At 38.2% G+C, this 14,719-nt stretch overlaps 1 protein-coding gene across 2 annotated transcripts in view; it reads left to right on the top strand.

The window, feature by feature from the left end:
* Positions 1 to 14,719, top strand: part of ctnna2 (catenin (cadherin-associated protein), alpha 2) — a 329,015-nt gene that overhangs the window by 186,664 nt on the left and 127,632 nt on the right. The gene's annotated exons all lie outside the window — the stretch shown is intronic.

The following is a 14,719-nucleotide window of genomic DNA, read 5'->3' as shown; positions in this document are numbered from 1 at the left end:
TGAATCCTGCTTTAAATTAAATGGCTGGTACCACACCAAGACCAGACCCATGATCAGTTAGTGTTTTATCCAGACTTTTCCATCCTTTCTCCCTGACCTGCTCTATGTTTTTTCATTACAGCAAAGGAGGACAGGATATTAGTCTTCCTCTAGGGCCAGGGAGCGAACTGAGAAGTGTTGGCTATAAGGAGATGATATGGAGCGACTGAGCCACGTAGCTTAGGGTAGGGGTAGGGGGTGTTGGGTGACTCCGAGCTGTTGTCGCATCTGAAAATGAGACTCAGCATGCTCCACTGTTAGGGGATTTGAAACGAAAGATATGAGGGAAAAACGTGACTTCTATTTTACTGGATGGCAAATGTTTACCTCTGAATGGGGCTGATCAAGATGTTTTTGACTAATATGGAAAATGGTCTGGTCAGAAGATTTATCAGCAAACAGATCAAAGCATCACAAACCTCCCTGTTTTACAGTAGAACCATTTTGATAGTTTTTCATATACCCCCAGTTCATAAAACCAAACCACATCTCTACCAACAGGACAATAACATATTTGGTTCTGCAGTACACACTGAAAAGCATTAAAACTGTAATGGTAATACATTATTAGAGCTGGAATTGTCTTAAGACCATAAAATGCAGATAAAACAATTGCTGTTTGCTGTAAGTTATGTAAGTAAGCTAGACACAATTTAATATTTAACTTACTTATAGTTTTCTGTACCTTAGAAAACAAAACTAATCCTTGTTATGAGTGAAATTATTTAAAAGAAGAACAGAAAAAAATGAAGCTGCTCACACTAATCATTATATCATTTATTTAATACTGTGCTTGCAAGTTAACTTTTGTGCATAAAAGTAATTAATGTCATACCCCTGATGACCTTAGTTTAATCCACCAAATTAGTGATATTTTTTATTATGAACAATGTGCACCAAATGCATCATCATCACCAACACAAGTTATTTTTAAGTCTTGTTGGTAATAATAATGCTCAGTTCAGTGTCGAGTCTACGCCATGGCTGAAGGAATAGGCTACGTGCATTTGTACTTATGCTTTGGTGTCTGTGTCGTTCTGCAATTACACTGCCAAAATGGTAGGTGGCGGTGGGGTTTCTATGTTCCACTTTGTTGAGAATGGTGACTAAAACTGACCAGATCAGGTTGGAGTTGGAAATGGTCAATGTTGAACAGAAGTTAATTTTAGTAACTAAACGTAGAAATGAGAGGAAGCGTCAGAGGAGATATGACCCTTGAACCGGTTGATGCAGAAGAAGGGCAAGCCAAAAAAAAAAACGAAGGAGGAAATGTGATGCTACCAAGCCGACCGATCACAGTTTGTCAGTCTACGACCTAGGGTACTCAGCTATGCGTAGGCTACGGTGTAGATTTGACACAGAAGTATAAATTTGCCACAAGACCGTAGATACAAAAACTTGCCAGCCAGCATGTGCAATGGTGAGGGTCACCATTTCAGTGAATCATCTATTTGCACCCCCCGCCATTCACTTGTAAAAGAAATGACTTATCTTTACTGAAGTGTCATATAAAAGCAAGAGTAGGTTATTAAATATGTATGGTCTGACTTCCTCAAAGACTTGTATCTATCACTGAAATATCAGTAAAATTAGTAAGTCTTCTATCCCTGATTGGATGTTTTTTTTTGTTTTTCTTTTGTTTTTTTTTACCAGAGCACAGTATTAACGTGTATGCCTGTTTATCTATTGCATGTGGGACTTTGTGTGCGTGTGCTCTGTGGGGGGATTGTGGACAACCTAAAAACCGAAAGCAGCCAGGGTGACCTAAATCAGGAGAGGTGATAACTCAGACAGATAGCTGGAGATTAACAGGGATCAAGAGGCTCAGTGGCCTCTCAAACAACAATGGCTGGAGAGCATATCCCTTCTCACCACCCCCTACAGAGACCCGTATGGCTGGTATGGAACAAGACACGCATGCCAGTATTCTCATAAAAGAGATTTGCCTCACAGTTTTCTCATTGTTTTCTTGTTTAATGGACAAGGGAGAACCATGATATTGCTTTAAATGTTGCCTAGAGACAAAAACACTAAGCTCATTTTGTGACTGTAAGATGCTTTTGTTGTTGTGGTTTAATGTCCAGATGCAGCGCTTATTGGTCCTTTAAATGTGTTGTGCTGTAGAATTATAGGATTTGCGGCATAGCAACAGTGTCTGAAAAAGACATTTTTTTTTTCACCAATCATTTAGTAAATGATTGCAGCTATTGAATTACAGCTCAGTTTAATGAAATGGCTTTTATGATTTGATTTTGAGTCATGTGTGTCCATGAGGCCAGGAGTCTGTATGTGTGTGGTTGTATGACTGCAGAGGTGCATGGGTTTCAGTGAGATGGCCTGACCATTAATTCATGATTGATTGATGAGTCTCCTATGCTGTGGCCAATAACAAGCCCATCTTCTCCTCTCAGTATATCTGTGAGTGTGGGATGTGTCGGTGCGTGGGCTTGTGAAAGAGGGGCATGAGAGGTTGCTCACTGATTACTTTGTGCTTTGCTTCATCTAAAGAAATAAAACCACTTGTTCAAGATATTTAAATACATCTTTTCCTCACCTTTTACTCAAAAAGGTGCCAGAAAGGCAGGCTTTTTTTTTTTTTTAAATAGGATGGAAACTGAGTGAAAACATAAATACCCATAAAAACACAATAAAAGCCACAGGAGTTTACCTGAGGGAGCAACTCAACATGCATATTTATGTATCTAAAAAGTAAGACTACCATAGCATCTCTCGCTCTAAAAGACAGATAATGGTATCATCTATTTGCAACACAATCATTTTAACAGTATAGATACAAAACAAACTGTGGATGTCTTTAGTGCCATTCTCAAATACATTTGAAGGATGGAGGAGGAAGATATTGGTGTGGGTCCATGCTTGAATGTACAGTAAATTTTGATTGGGGGGGGTAGTCTGCTCTAGGCGATGCTTGTTCCAGGGACCATCTGTTTATATTGAATTTTGGCATTGCTGAGTCTCTGTGCTCCAAACCTTTCACTCGCTTTCGGTCTCTATTGTTCCTTCCATCTCATTTCAAGGTTACAATTAAATAGTTTCATTATTTACCTGCATAATGTTTTGTTTTGCATATTTGTTTGTTACAGCTTATTAAAATGCACAGGTACAAGCAAGAATTATGTTTCTAATTGTCTCGGTAAAATCCGTGCATTATTAAAAGAAATTATGAGTACATCATTATTCATTGGGAAATGTAAATGTCAGCAAAGTGCCTTTCAATAATTTCAACTCTTTAGTTTTTGTTTGTCATATTGTGTAAATGTTATATTCTTAAACAATCCCTTTTCTACACTTTCAACACATAGCCCAAGCTGCAATGACTTAAATATACCCTAAATACGTTTTTTTATAAATCTAATGACATCAAATAAACAAGATTGTTGGATGGAAGGAAGACGTCTGTCTTAGTGGACATTATGAGTGTATTTCCTTAGCACTGTTATAGATACAATATCTTTATTTATTTATTTAAAGACTAACTTAACACTAAATCAACTTTAGTTAGTAAATTATATCTATGTCACTTTATTAGACAATCTATTTATCCATGTCCCATGGCATTGTGTTTATTGCAACAAATTCAATTTAGTTTGATATTAGTTTCATTTTTCAGACAAAATCCAGTAAATCTGTAGCATGGGAACCTGAATAATCTGCTGAGCTCCTGATTCATTTGCTTTTATGTGTGTGTTATTCTGCTTGTGGCAAATGTAGACTCTACATACCACTCATTCATATCCTACTTTACTCTCCATCTCTGCTACCTCTGCTACATCATCGCTAGGCTAAGCTAGCAGTTTAACAGCTCTCAACCAAAGTCTTCGCCGTTAGTGAATGTAGGTGGCAAATGAAGACACGTGCTAGTGAAACGGCAACCATTGCTGGCCAGTACAGAAGTTGTAACGAGAGTTACTTGTAGCTAGAGTTTTTGATGACCGTCAGATAACTAGGCGTTAAAAAAAACCTGAAACTCGTTGGTTTAGGTGGGAGAGAAATAAAGGGAGCATTGACCAACTTTCTGACAGAGATTGACAGAGCTGCGAGTATGGAACTATACTGACTGGGGCTGCAGCTAACGATGATTTTAGTACTCAAAGCTTCTGTAGACTATTTCAATGATTCATCGATGCGTCGTTTAAGAAGTACCCCCCCTCCGGTAACTGGATCAGCTGTGCACGTTGATAGGTGATATTTCTTAGTCTCCCAAAACAGCAAGACTACACAACCGTTTTGTGACTGGAGTCTTGAAGTCGTTGTGGCGTTCACACTACGTGACTGATCGGTGACAGGGGGTCACACACTACACGAGCTGAGCGGCTGTGTCACCCAACGCTGGTCTCCAAACCACGTTTAGTCAAGAAAAAACACGTGAAATGTAAAACATTTTTCATTTAAAGTTTGTTTTTCAATAATAGGGTATGCATATTCAATATTCAATTTTTAGACATAATGAAGGAAATAGTTTGTATTTGAGAACCTAAAAATGTGGGGGAAAAGGTCTCAAGGTAATGATATGTAGGGCTTGGGATAATGCCAAAACCTGTCCATACTAAGTATTGATAGAAGGGGAATTTATGTTCTTATTTTCCTTGTTGGCTCAGATGAATTCAGGAAGAAGCGTATTGTCTGCTACCACACTGATTGCAAGGTTGAGAAATTGTTATATACATATTTATTCATCACCAGATCACCACCTGAGTAGCTGAAACATTTACAGCATAGACTGTTTGCTTTAAGAGTTGGTTGTAGTTCTTTTGTTTGTATTAAATTCTGAGCTACGTTAGATCTGCACAGTAGGTGAGAAATGTTCTTTCTATCTGTAGATTCAGCAATTAAGTTGCGAATTCCACTGGAGTGCTTGTCAGTTACCCTGTACTTTCTGGTTGGAAATTTGTAAATTGATCTTGATTTGCACATTTAGTGGCATTAAATAGGACTCAACATTACAAGCATAACTCTTGAATGAAACATGGTCTTATTGTTATTTGTTTTTTTCATAAAAAATGACATTTGTCAAAGTAAATATACAAAATATTAAAGAGGATCATATGGCAGCTTTGAAATGTCACAAAACAGATGTTGTGGATCAACTGTAAATCTCCCTCTATCCACATACAATTGCACACACGGACACACATGCAAGGCCAAACACGCAGCACAGACTGGACCACATACTTTCTCATCAAACATCTTCCCATTGTCAAAGCGGACCCATGGGTTTCATTAGTGCCAGCTTTAAACAACAACTCTCATTCCCACTCCCACACTCTAGTCCCAAATGTTTTCAATGGAGGAGGAAACAACACTTGCCTGAAGGGTACATGCATATGAAATTCCACAAAAAAAAAAAAAAATGGCATGATTTATTATCTGCTCTCATTTGACTGGCTCATAAGAGACACAGTATAATGTGATCGGCAATAAACAACAAATAAACCACAGTAAAGTGGGGTAGTTTAACAGTTGCATGTGTGCTTGTTACAGCTAAGATTACAAATTTGCATTGAAAGCCAACTTGAGGACCAAAACCACTGATTTCATGATAAACATTTAGGGACTTACTGAAATGAGAGCTCTCGGTTTCTGCAGTGAGCCGGCAATAACACCAGACACAAGTGAACGCTGCCTTTTGTAATTGTTTTCACTGGATCTGAGGGGGTTTTATATGCAGGTTTTACACCCAGGGCACCTCACTTTTATCCATCCAGCACACCTTGCACATTTTTTTTTCTAGAAATGCCAAGAGCTCCCCAAGTTGAAAAGTGTTCAATTGTGTGCAGGAAAAAATGGCCTTTGTCACATCACCTTTTTTTCTCTGCTGTCTAATCAAATGACAGCTGAAGTGGGCCTTTCTTCTGGGTTTCTTCTTTTTTAACAGAGTCACTTTTGTAAACAGGGAAAGTGAAAAAAAACAGGGTTTGGTGGTTTCAGCCCACTGTCTCAGCGTGAAGGAAAATCAGATGGCATCAGATTTGCAGCGTCCTGACTAAAATGTAGCTTTTTTCCCTTTCAATTAGAATGACGTTAACTAGTGTAATAGCAAAGTATCGGACAGCAGCCATGTGGATGCCTAGCAACAGTAGACCGACTCTTTCGGGAGGCCCTGCTTGTGCAGGTTTCTCAAATTAAAGGCAGAGCAGAGCACATAATGTTACGCTGTAGAGCCTGTAAATCATATTTATTATTTAGTATTTGTTAAAGTATACTATACATGTAACCTTCCTTGGTTGGTTTTTGATTATTTTGCAGATTATTTATTTGTGACCACAGGTTTACCAAAGAGGAACTTGTTTAAAAGAAATGATGAAGTATGTAGACTGAAATATTTTGTGTTTGAGTGTGTTCTTTAATTCACACATGTAAGTAGTTCAGGTTTCAATTTGTTTGTCATTTTATTTTGGTACCTTATACATTGCTTATTCTCCAGCTGCATGTTTGAAGTGTTCAGCAAGCCTTCAGGGACAGCATATCTAGAACGATCAGACATTTTACCATTGGACAGGGGAGGATGAGCTGGATCCAGGAATCCCAGCCCACGAGGCTGACTTATTCAGTATTCTGCCGATGTGTGATCCTGACCTTACTGTTGCATGTCCTTGGTGCATGCAGAGCGCAGCAAATGCCTTTTTGGGGGATTGCATGCTCCAGCCCATTTTAATGTGCCTTTTCATTCTCAGCACACCATCACTAAGCCCCACAGCAGGGGCTCAGAGCAACCATTTTGATTATGAGAATGATTGAATTAATGCTGCTGAAGTTGACACTTAATGGATTATGGTGGTCAGAATTGTTAAAACACATGAGGCAGATCTGTGTAAAGACATCCTAAAGCTCTTTATTTGTCACACCCCTAGGGGATAGGTTTTAAAGTCTAACCATACTAATCCAGTGCAAACTTAACCGATTCAAAACAATGTAACACATACAAACAACAAGCATTAGTCCAAGGATGATTGCAAAAGATGAAGTTAACAGTCCAAATGGTCGTAAAATGTCATTATTAAATTGTTGTGGTTTTCTTGAGTAATACATTTTCTAATGTCACATTAGATTTTGTAGCAACCATTTAATTAAGCAGATCTTACTTTTACATGTTGCACTGCATGTCTGTAGATTGTTTTTTCTTCCAATTCTTTTTCCGTTTTTTTTATTTAAATGTACAGTAAGCTGGGATGGTTAGGCAAATCTGTTTTTCTCTTTTGTTGTTATAGGTTTTTTCTGACCATTCCCTGTTCTTTCAACACAAGACATGTTTTCCCTTCTTCTTTTCTGCTTTGAAAATATAACCTCTACTGCAGCAGTGTTATGGGTAGAATAACCACTGACCAGAATGCTTGTATTGTTTTCACGAAAAGTAATCCTCAAAGCTGCAATATGTTTGATTTTTATCTCTTTTCATTTCCTTAAACTTGGTTTTGTCGCCTTTTTTCTTTGTATTCTTCTCTTCAAATGTCTTTTTGCATCCTAAAACTGTTGAAGGAGGTTTCTGTGAATAATATACTATACATTTACTCTCATGTGTGTGTATGCATTGTAACTCCCTCTCGCCGCACTGTTTTCACAGTAAGTGAACAGCAGTGAGGGCAGACAACGAAGGCGCAATTCTTTTGAATCACACCTCTCATTTGTCATTAACATACTTGCTCAGAAGAGAGCCAATTGGAATTTGTAATGCATTAACTTAAAGCAATATTGCTGTCACAAAACATCAGCTTCATGTAAGTGCTTTTTTGTTCAGAAGGTTATTAGGTTAATTTTCTAATGTTATCGGATTAATTTTCCAATATAATCTGAAGAGCCTGCTTGTGCATTGGGTCCATATAAAATTCAGCCAAGAGGAAAAATAAGGGCATATTGACTAAAATGTGGCCTTAAGTTGCAAGGTTGACATTCACCATAGATTTACTGTAGTCCACCTAATTCGGTTTGAGACTATACACGGTTTCAACAATGGCAAAACAGATGTAAAATTACACGCAAAATTTGAAAAGCAGTTTTACTAGTAAAAAAGACAAAAGCTCTGATTTATATAGGTTTACCCAATCCACTCTTTTTAAAAATCTCTTTCACAGTGATATTTAAACAGTCAAAGACAAGAACTCAGTAGTGTATAAACATAAATGATGAGTACAGTATATACACATATCCAACATTTTTAGTAAAAACAAATTTGTTGAATGAAAGAATGGACTGTTGAACATTTATTAACCACCATTAAACTCTGAAGGGACTACTTTGTTGTCAAATGCCAGTATTTACTAACTGTGACCAACTGTACTAACTGTAAAATATGCAGTATCACAGTTCAATTTACACGTTCACAGATGATTGACGTGGGCAGATTCCTTAAATATCTCGCAACTAGTAATTCAGGAGCTGTTTGCAATTTCACACTTTATTTAAAGTCATTGTGATGGCAATATCTAGGTGTGCTGATGGTGGTATGCGTCCTTGGAAGTGAATGTAAATTAAAGTGAAGTCATTTGTCTGCTCCTGTGAGAAAATAGGAAAATGGAAAGAAGAATTGTACCAAGGTTTTGTTTTTTTCTTTTTTTTTGTCACTGTAGATGGTTACCTCTACAGTTACCTCTATAGTTTTTTATTCACCTCCAATGAATACAAACCGTTGGCCTCAAGAATGGAATAACACTTATACTGTATTTTTCAAGTGTACTGCAACAGCATATTGGATAAATTTAAGGATGTTTATTTCACTCACCTCAACCACACTGCTTCTTCAGTTTAAAAAAAAAATATACAGTTTCACATTGTGATGTTAATATTATCATCACATGTATTACTAGTCATGTTAGTTGTAATGATTGCAGTAGTGTGTATGCATGTACGGACCTTTTTTTAAGTAAAGGTACCAATGCATTAATGTAAAAATCTAAAAGTTCTGCCTCTGCTACTACTTAGTAAAAGTATTATCAGTAAGATGTACTTACTTGATGTTTTGTAAGGGGTTCCAAGCCAACAGGTTTTTATCTTAACCATATGTTGTATTTATAAGCCTATTGTATGTTTCCGGTGTCAAATGTCAGTTTGCTAAATAACCAGTAACTGACGCTGTCAAACAAATGTAGTGGAGTAAAAAGTACAAATTTCCCCTCTGAACTGTAGTGGAGTAGAAGTATAAAACTGTTTACAACTGCTTCAAAATTGTACTCAAGTACAGAACTTAAGGAAATGTACCTAGTTACTTTCCACCACTGTCCTATGTCGTGTGTTTATTTGGATGAAGATTACCCCTGAAGACATTGAGGTACCTTGGAGAGGTAGTGCAGAACATGGAAACGCAAATCTATAAAAAAACAAAAAACCCACTCCCCACAGGAAGAGTCAACAAACAAACGTGTGTCCAGTGGCAGGCAGCAGTGCTAACCAGTGAACAGCAGTAACAGCAATGATGATCAAGTCCTAACATCCGTACTACACCATCAGAGTGCACAGAAGCATTGGGGAGTTATAAACTTATATGGACTTGTGCTGCGTGACTGGCAGAATGGGAAGCTCTCTGTCAGCACAGTCTCCCGATAAAAGAGAGTCTTTCTGCTCTTCCTCTTTTTGCTGTCGACAATGGCTGTCGCAAGGTAGACATTAAACGCACCGTCAGTTTAACTACTTTACTGCAAGCTCTTTGGTCTGCAATGCAAATACGCCATAGGCCTCCTAATCTTGCAGCAGTCTGTTGCACTCTTAAACTGTCTGCGTGTCACTGAAAAAAAACCCGTCTGTGATCTCTAATTGAGTGAGCGCTCCTTTTAGTTGAACATAAGGATGTTTTAAAAGCTTTGATGTCAGAAAGAATGTAATGCAAAAAAAGTATATATTTTAACAAGCCTTTTCTTCTCTTTCTATCCCTCTTTCGCCATTCTTTGTGGATCCGTTGTTTTTCTGCCCTGCATTTAATATGACAGGTAAGTCCACCTTTTGTATTTATTTTGAAGCTTCTGGGCTGGATTAGCTTGTACACATTGTCTGTCACAGTGAGAACGTTTACCAAAATGGCATCTTAAGTACTAGCTGCACTGGGGATGCATTTTAGCACAATTGTTTTGTAAACAGTGAACACACTCCCTTAGCTCAACTGACACTTGGGAGAATGGGGCAATTCCATTTATGCAGCCAATCTCATTGGCTACTGGGGAGATGCCAATCTGCCCTCAAAGATAGGGAAGAGAGAGGGAGCAAGAAGAGCAGGTAGAATAGCATTTATTCATCCTGACACTGATCAGATAAATGGGAAATGATAAATGCTGTCTATTTTTACTTCCCTTAACCTGTGTTAACTTTTTATTCAAAAAGAAGCTCTTACAGTCTTGCCGTGCCGTACCTTTGAAACGTTTAATCAAAGTGATGTTTGGGATTCAGTTTTATTTGAGGTGATCTGACTGTGAATAATGAAACAATGCAGTTGTCCTGATGACTCATTTAGCATAAATGGTGAATATGTCGAGCTGATGTCTGTCTGGCTTGGCAAAGGCGTACGCAGTCATCAACTAAGAAGACCAAAAAAATGCATTGTTTTGAAATAAGTTCCCAGTATGCTTTTTTTCCTTCATTTTCTTTTTGTTTTGTTTGTTTGAGTTCTTCCAAAAGCTGCTGGTGCCCACAACTGAGGCAGTGAATCTAAATGTTAATTCACAGCAGCTTAATTTATTGTTGTTGAAAAGGCCAGGATGTCCCCGGAATGGCAGTATGGCTGATATTTAAGTTTGAGGTAGGCCTGTGAGGCTCCATAATGTTATTCATATAAATCAAATAGGTCGCATTTGTTTTTGTTATTTTTGGACTTTCTAATCTTACTTTTTACCTTTTTTATAGCCACCTGGGAAGGAAGTAGTTTGGTAAATAAATTTTTTGTATTGATATCAATCTGCACAAAATACAGATACACAGAATATCGGTTTGCATCAGAACAGCTGGAGGGGGAAAGTGCCTTAAATCAAATTGAATCTTCGTCTTGGACATTATAATTTAATTGACTAGTTTTGCAAATGCATCAACATTTTTTTCCTCTAGCTCAAACATTTGTAATAGTAAGAATATGCTATTTTCTGTTTGTTCTAAGAAGATAAAGTTGATACGGTATAATGTACTACTGTAACCCTCAGCCATTCATTGACATGATATATTGTTTTTGCACAGAACAGTCTCCTATGCACTTACAGTACACATTCAGTACCATGCATCTTATTGATCTCTTTCCCCTTGTGTGGGTGCTGGAGTATGTGTTAGAGATGTCTTTAGGCATCTAATTAAATATGACCATTTGTAAGACTGCTGGCACAAGAGGAATAGAACTGAACTTGAAAATATATTTAAAAAATGCATGACCTACAAGATCACAGGTGAAAAATGGTTAGCCTAAATTATCGGGGATTTGTTATGTATCTCACCTATTTCACTAGGGTCTATCTGTAAACGGATATGTAACAATAATAAATGAATAGAACATCCTGAGGCCAGTCCTGGATAAAGCTTTGTAGTTCAGCCACCATAATACTAGGCACTGACCCACATCTGCTCTTATACAGGTTACACGGAGCCCCAGATGCAGGCCCAGCTGTTGCTTGTATTATCTCCCTGACTGACCCTGATGTTTTATGTGAAATGCAAGACAAAGCATTATCGTTGCTTTTCCAACCTAGCAATATCAAGGATGTTAACTACACGACACACTAATAATAATAATAATAATAATAATAATGGCCACCAGTCTAATGTTACTCTCCAACCCTCTGACTCATTGCAATGAATATTCAGCTGCCAACCTTGCCCCCATTCTCTAACCAGTGTCATCCTCCTCAGCAGCCACCACTGCTGTACCTACAGTACCAAATGTAGATAAGAATAATGACTCCTCAGTCATTATTATGAATTCAATGTTGCCTGAACGTGGCGCATCTAAATTAAGCAGTGGGCACAGAGATCTATAGGCTGCCTGGAGACTTTGCCTGAGTAATGAATGTGATTATAGTTGCCTTCTGGACCTTTGTCAGTTTTGTTTTGAGTATTATTTGTTATATTTGTTGTTAAGTTATTATATTGACAGTTTGCTCAACTGCCATACAGGGAGTGTTTGGACATACAAAATACGCTTTCCTTAGTTAAACATCAAAACTGTTATCTAACAGAGATCCCTCTATATGGTGAGTGACATTTCCGTTTGCTGCCCTCTTTTAATTAATCACCAGCTTTGGACAGGATTTTGTTAGTGGCTATCGTTGAATTCAGTGCAGTAATATCACATTTACAACAGTGACAGCAGAAGTATTTGGAAGGAGGGAGAGAAGGGAATGTACAATGAGAGAGAAAAATGGTGTGTCAGAGGTTTTGGATTCAGAGATAATGTTGATGATGATTAGGATATTGATCCTGATAACCCACCTGTTATAAAAGAAGCAGTGGCAAGCCACCCACTCATTGTCATTAGTCATCACCAGCTCCTTACAGTCTGCTGCAGTACATGCTGCCACCCATGATTTAGCTCTCCATCCAGTTATGAGGGGGTGTTAAGTGTTTATTATGCAGCACAGTCCAAGTCCCAATGAGATGGCAGAATGTTGCCCGATCAATACTCCTCACAGGAAGCCAGGTTAATTTATTTTTTAAGGATTTGTTTGTGTCTCTAAAGGCCCTCTTCTTGCTGCAGGTTGTGACGCAAGCGATTTTGCAAAGATCGACAAAGCGATGTTTTGTCACACACACACACACACACACACACACACACACACACACACACACAGCACTGCACATGCAAAGGTACTGTACATGCAGGTACAGTAGCATAACAATACATACACCTTTTTTGCATACTGCATTCCACTGTTCTCATATTTTACAAATCAAATGTTGTTGTTTGATTAATTTGCTGTTTGAGAAAAACTTAACAATATGACAAGGCTAGTTGTGTTTGCTAATTGACAGCTAGAAGTCGGGATCGGATTTATCGGGATCTCAGCTAGCAACTACCTGTACATTTTGAGCCTGCAGAGTCTCTCCTTGACTTTTAGCTCTGACCTACGCCTCATGTACAGAATGCCCCACTTTTTGCACACTACACCCCATTTGAATTTTCTCATCTTATTGTTGTGATCTTTACTCTTTATGTCAGTAGCTCTACCTACATTTCCATCTTTCTTTGGTGACTTGTCATTTCAGCATTGCACTCATCATGTGATTTCCAGGTCTGGTGTGCTCATTAATAACCACTCATGTATACAACCGTGTCTGCATACATATACCACATGCTCAGTTTTGCAAACATAAGCTACATAAGACAATAGCTTCGGACCTATTAGCATGTTAGTTGTCCTGTGACAACTGTGGCTCTGCAACATACACAACAAATGTCACGCTCCCCTGCCTAACTTTTCTTTAAAAAGCAGGATTTCACGCTTTTTTGTCTCTGACTGAACAGTGATCTGATTTGTGTAAGACAGTCGCCATGTCAACCACTTATCATCTTCGAAATCAATTATTGATTTACATATAAATAAAACATATCATCCTCATCCATCAGTTTACGCTTGAAAATGTGACGGAGTGATGAATACATTTGTTATCACTCTGAACATTTTGGTTACCACTCATCTGTATGGATTTTTACTGAGCATCATCAATCAAAGGCATTTATAATGGATGCTGTCTGAGAGCACATATCTCCCCTCAGGGAGTTATCACCCCAGGCTTAGGTCAAGCAGAGATTTCATATATTGTCAGTTAGATGAATTGATGTGTTTCTCTACATTAACTATGTTATGTGGATGCAGAGAGAGAGAGAGAGAGAGAGGGGATATGGATAAGTCTAAAGCAGTTTAACGTCACACCTCAAGACTCAAAACTTTTAAAATATTCAGACCCATTCACCATCACCTTTTGCCCTGGTTGCTTGGTCAAGAGAAGAGTGAAATGAAATCAATAGCTGTGCCAGTACTGGCCTCTGTGCGATTCACCATCCAATATTTATACAAATGAAGCTTCACAAGCTAAAATTTACCCAGCACTTGCCATTTTAAGAGGCTGTGAAGGACTCGAAGGGGGCGGAAATTTGAGACAGGATGTTGAGGATGTGAGAATAAAATAAATCTATGTCTCGAGCATGATGCCCTGCCGTACATACTGCCGTCATTTGCATTCACATGATGAGGCAGGTTATGATTAACAGCTATGTTTAGTCTTTAAGTGGGACACTCTTGGTACCTTAAACAAGAAATAGCTCATAAATCCCGCATGGTAACTTTATGCCATTATCACTCTCCAAAACGAATAACCACAAAGTTTAATGCTTTTGTTACTGGAACGCTACATACAGTGCATGTAAACTATTAATTTAGCTGTTTGCCAGAATTAATCGACCTGGCAAAAAAACACGAAAGTACATTGTGGATATATTGCTCACACTGCACCTTTATTTTCCATCCTACACGGGCAGCTTCCTCAGACATTGGTTTGATGTTAATGACTGATACAGGTTCCCTTTAATGTCACAGAACGCTGAGGTCAGTGTCAGATGAAAACTCTTGATTCAGCGCCATTTGGCATTTATATGTGTAAAGACAAACTCACTGAACACAATTGTGTGCAGGAACTGATGTACTCGCGCACAAGTACACACATGTAATTTTGGAACCTTTAAGCAAACCCTTTTAACTTT

Source organism: Micropterus salmoides, unplaced genomic scaffold (assembly GCF_014851395.1).
Source record: "Micropterus salmoides isolate LMB-PRFRI ecotype aquatic unplaced genomic scaffold, ASM1485139v1 Ms_hic_scaffold_12, whole genome shotgun sequence".
Classification (NCBI taxonomy): Eukaryota; Metazoa; Chordata; class Actinopteri; order Centrarchiformes; family Centrarchidae; genus Micropterus; species Micropterus salmoides.
Note: the sequence above shows the minus strand (reverse complement) of the source record. Positions and strands in the feature narration are given on the sequence as shown.